A 5,717-nucleotide genomic window follows, 5' to 3' on the forward strand; every position below is an offset into this window, starting at 1 on the left:
TGCCATCACTGCTCAGAAAAAAACATTTACTGTACGCATTTATGTATGATACATATTTAATTAAGTTTAAAAAAATCTTTCTGTGTAAATATCTCATGTTATGTGTACACCTGCAGCTTATAAACAAGTGTGGCTTATGTATGTACAAAACTTGTATTTATTTTTTATTTAGTGGTCACAACTTATATGGGTGCGCTCAATATTCCAGAAATTACAGTATACTCATGAACCACTTCTATAAAGCATAAAGATGTAAATTGTCATCTGACACATTCAGACCCAGATCATATACCGTAGATAATGAATAAGAAGGGACCAAGAACTGACCCCTGTGGCACCCCCTTGTGGACAGTAAACGTTTTCAGAATACAGTTCATCACATTTGATGCATTGCGTTGTTACTGCGGTAATTTGTGAACCAAACAATTGTTTTTTCTGAAAGCCCTTACTGCATAAGCCCAAGTTTTAAGGCCTAAACCTAAGGGCAGCTGTGGTTCGAATCCACCAGCAGTCACATGCTGAAGTGTCCCTGGGCAAGAGACTGAACCCCTCATTTTCTCCAATGCGTGTCCCATCGGTGTATGAATATGACCTAAAGCTCTGATTAGTCTCTTTAGAATGATTTGTTGAATTAGCTTTGTATAGATCTAGTAGAGTGCTGTATGAATGGGTAAATGAGGCACAGATTGTGTTGTAAAGAGCTTTGAGTGTCTTGATAGGATAGAAAGGTGTTATACAAGTACAGTCCATTTACCACCTTCATTGCAGCTGTAACTGTGCTACAATGAAGGTGGTAAACGATGCGGGGTTGTGCGGAGGTAGTGTCTCTACACACAGAAGTGCATGCAAGGTCAGTTCCAGAAAGGAAATAGTAGTTCTTTAATTGTACTAGTGAAAAATGGTGAACAATTTCACGCTCTACATGATTAGTTATTTAATGACTTTGGGTTTTACCTCCTGCTGGAGAGTTGATTGAGTCGAGTGGAAGAGAAGCTCTGGTTCTTCTTGCCGAGTTTCATCACTTTGTATGCCTCTTCAGCGCTGTTCACCTGAACCCAGCGTAGATCTAAATACATGAACAGGAAAAAAAAATTAATCAGGATATATATATATATATATATATATATATATATATATATATATATATATATATATTTGACAACCAAATGTTTGTTTGTTAGAAAGTTTCCAAAGAGACAATTAGCCTTTAAACGTATGCTCAGTTTACATCTCCATCGTTCAGACCTTTGATAAAGACGTTGCCCTGGACGTCTTGCGACAGCCGCAGGGCGGTCCTCTTCAGGGCACCGTTGGAGGCCACCTCCAGAAGGTCGTGAATGTTCTCATTGTAGATTTCACAAAAAGAAACCCAAACAGAAAACTTGGAGTTTGTTTCAACCTTCAGGCTGATTTTATCTTCTGCTGAAGTCGTTTCTGTCATGGAGCCTGAGAACGAATCGGACATTAGAAAAGAGTTGTTGAAGGGTCCATTGGTCTCAGGGTATTTTTAAGTTTTGCTGTTTTGTATGTAGTTGAGTTACTAAAATAAGAGAAAACCACGAGTCCAATAGCATCGATACACACACACTAGGTCAAAGAAAACAGAAGCACCTACATTTTGATCTAAAGTGTCCAAAAATATAAATCTTGTAAAAATGGAGATTGATTATAAAATATTTTAGTTTAAACAGCTCTAAAGTGTGATGATCTCACACACAAAGTAAAGAATTATGTAGTAAAAACCCCCAAATCATGAAGCTTAAACTACAATGATATAAAAAACATTAAAGATATAAAAATTATGAATGATGTACTTCTATGAAAACTCAGCACACTATTCCTGATTGAGCGGAATATTTTGAAGCATTTTTTGCTGGAGTAGCAGTAAACAAAAACCGTGATAAAAACAGCAATAACAGGTAGATAGTAGGGTGCTTCAGTATTTCTGTATCTTTACTCTTTATTAGATAATTATAAAACTTACCATCAAGCAGAGTCTGACTGGACCTGCTCAATACACTGATGTTGCTCTTCTCACTCTACAATGATACAAACGTGATTAAACACAAATCTACTCACACACACACACACACACACATACACACACACACACACACGTTACAAATGCATTATACAACCTCATAAAACCATCCCATGTGGAAGATAACATAAAAGTGTGTTACGTGCCCTCTTGTGTGATAGTGCACGTGTGTGCCACATGTATTAGTGTGCAGAGTACATGTTAGTAATGACTCTTGGCTTTGACAACAAATCAGTATCAGTAAATCTCACTTCATTCTAGACATTCTTCTCTTCAGCTGTGGTTTAGTTTGACTCACTGACAAAGCTTTATATTAAAGAAACAGTTGTTTTGTGGTCCAGGTGACGGCCACAGATGAGACACTTTAACAATTTTTAGAGTGCCTTGGAGTTTTTTTCGTTTACTTTTAACCTCTTCTTCTTTCGGCTGCTCCCTTCATCAGGGGTCACCACAGCGAACAAACTCATATGAAGACTTGGCAATTATTTTTATGCCAGATGTCTTTCCTGACACAACCACAGACCACCGAGCTACCACAGCCCTCTGTGTGGAGCAGAGAGCTGCTGTCTAGGACACTCCGGGGAGCAGATGGTGGGGGTGAAGGGCCTTGCTCAAGGGCTCTGAGTGGGGCAAATGAGAGAGGAGGCTGGTGTGGGTGCTTCACCTATCCCACCCACATTTTGATGGTCAGTCCGGGGAGTTGAACCGGAGACCTTCCGATCGCAGGCCCAATTAAATTATTACTTTTGAGACAGGTGATCAATTTTGAGTATAAATAATGGATGTTTAAGGCGCCACTGTCATGTTCATCTGCTGCACAGATTTTTCATGACTTGGAACAAAAGCCAATTACTTTCCGCCGTATAAGTCGTATCTATTATGCTTCACTGCTGACAACCCGGAAACGTGGGCCGGTGTTGTGCCAAAAATCGACTGGCTGCCAGATAGCAGCCACGGGAGCGTGCACAGGAGGACTTTAACAAGAATTTAACAAGATAAACACCTAAAAACAATTATTTGTTTGCTCGACATTATAGTAAAGGTGTGTCGCAGTTGAACTTTTCCTTAATAAATGAAATTTGAAGGTCAAAACAGCTTGATTTCACCTGGGCGCTGGTGTTCCTCCTCGCTCCGCTGTCGGAGCGGGGACTAAGACTCCAGCAGCGAGCTCTGGAGCCTTCGTCTGCCTGCACCGCGCTGCTTCCCGGGGCCGCGCAACACGTGCTCCGCTGCCCCCTTTCTCCCGGTTCGGGTGGCTGTAGAGCTTGTAGCCAGAGCCATGACAGATGGATGGATTGATGGAAGGGTGGTGCACCGCCGTGGAGGAAATGCACCTGGCGGGAGCCAGCCAGACACAGGGGAAATGTTCCCTGCGAGGGGGCATCCTCCGCCACCATGCGGCCGTCCCCTTCGCTGGGTTGAATCCCCCGGGCAGGCTGTGCGGACCCAACCCATTTACAAACTTTCTTTCTGCTGCTCGATTACCGTTTTGGGCAGTTTGTAATCTGTAAAATATGATTTTCTGTTTGGGGGGGGGGGGGTAGCGGAACAACATATAAAAGCCTAGAGGGCCCACTAGCGACTGCAACTGGTAATGTTTACTGGTTCATGTCTATGAATGAAAATTTCAAAGTCAAAAATTGGGTTAAAAATATGGGGAAAGAGCATTTATTAGTCACTTCGAGGGATAAGTCACAGGACTTATACGGCGGAAAATATGGTAGCTTTAATCTGATCCGCTGTTTATTCAGTATCTGCTCCAGAGATTGTAGTTTCTGGGGTCTTGTCATACATGTTGTGTTTTTCCTCATGTTTGCCCGTCACCCCTCAGCATTTCTCCTCCTGTGTTCCAGCGCTGTCGCACCTGTGTCTGATCCTAATCACTGCAGGTGTCTGTCATTTCACCTCGTCAGCGTCTGTATATATTCAGTCCCTATGTGTTATGTCTTTGTCTCTGGATTGTCCTTGTCCCGTCCAAGGCTTCATGTTTTCTTCATCCCTCTGTGTCTCTCCTTTAAAGTAAGTCTGCTGCCCCGACAGCTTTTTGTTTTGTTCATATTAAACATTTTACTTATTTTACTGGAGTCTCCTCGTCTTCCTGCTCGTGGGTTCCACACAAGGAAGCCGATCATGATAGAGATGCTGATTACCTCATTAAACTGTCTCAGGAGGTTTTTCTTGAACAGCACTTCCTCGACCTGCTGCTCCGTGCTCAGTCTTGTGAACTCGTGGCAGCGGTGAGGTTTCACACTCATACCAGGAAAAACTTGCTCGTCAATACTGCTGAAGATCACATCAAGAGACTGGGGCAGGACTCCCGCATCATAGTCTTGACCTTCAGATGCAGAAAGACACTGCTGATCTCAGTTTAGGACTTATAAATTACAGAGGAATAATGTGCATGTTAAATATAGCGTTAATGAAAAATACACGCAAATTCTTGAACTACTAGAAGCTCTTTTTGTAGTACTTCATCGTAAAAGCTCTAGAACGCCTCACATAAAAAGAACGTTTGCAGTCCTTAAATGCTTAAGGGATTTTACGGTACCTAAGAATGTGAAAGTCTTGCCAGAGTTTGTGACTCCGTACGTATAAACCAAGGCGTTTCCTCCTTCCAGAACATCTTTCACCAAGTCTTTGACTGTGCCTTTAAACAGATCCTTCTGTGACGTTTGGGGACCATACACCTTTAGGAAGAAAAGACCATCGAGGAAAACTGAGTAAAAATATTAATAACATTATAATTTAAAAATACCAGGAGTTCTCAGCTTTTGTTGTGCAGCGGTTTTCAGAACTACCAGACAGGCTGGTTTTTTCTTCCAGCTGGTAAACACTGACCTTGGAGAACTGGAAGCGTTGTCCTGTCTGTGGAAGTGATTTTTCAGAGCTGAGCCTTGCCAACAGGGACAAACTGGGAGGCTTTAGAAGAACTGTGTCAGGGGGCTCCATGGTAACACAGTCCTGCAACAAAACAAAACCAACAAATTATAATAATTATGTAATATGATTTACTGTATGACAGCTTTTTGAAAACATTAAATATTATTCAACTCCATCCATTATCTTTACACGCTTCTTCCATTTTGGGTCACGGGGGTCGCTGGTGCCCATGTCCAGCAATCACTGTGCGAGGGGCGGGGTACACCCTGGACGGGTCGCAAGTCCATCACAGGGACACATAGAGACAAACGAGACAAACAACCATTCACTCTCTCACTCACACCTAGGGACAATTTAGAGTTACCAATCAGCCTAACATGCATGTTTTTGGTCTGTGGGAGGAAACTGGAGTACCCGGAGAAAACCCACGCATGCACGGAGAGAACATGCAAACTCCACCCAGAAAGCCCCCTGGACCGGGGTTTGAACCAGGGACCTGCTCGCTGAGAGGCAGCAGCTCTACCAGTTGCGCCACCGTGCTGCCCATATTATTCAACTCCAAAAATTAAATTGAAAAATATTGTATTAATCCCAAAGGGAAATTAAATGTTGTAGCTCATCATCCTGGTTTCGTTAAAGAGTTGTTCTGGATGCTGGTAGTCGGGGCAGTAGTTGAGGTAAATCACCTTGTTGTCATGGTTACGCATCACAACCATTGTCAAAAAGTAAAAAGGCTTCAGTAAAAATTCTTCCAGCTGAAAAGCATCCAACACAAAAGGAAATGATCATTCCCCCC

Source organism: Nematolebias whitei, chromosome 1 (genome assembly GCF_014905685.2).
Source record: "Nematolebias whitei isolate Nwh7 chromosome 1, NemWhi1, whole genome shotgun sequence".
In the NCBI taxonomy this organism is placed as follows: domain Eukaryota; kingdom Metazoa; phylum Chordata; class Actinopteri; order Cyprinodontiformes; family Rivulidae; genus Nematolebias; species Nematolebias whitei.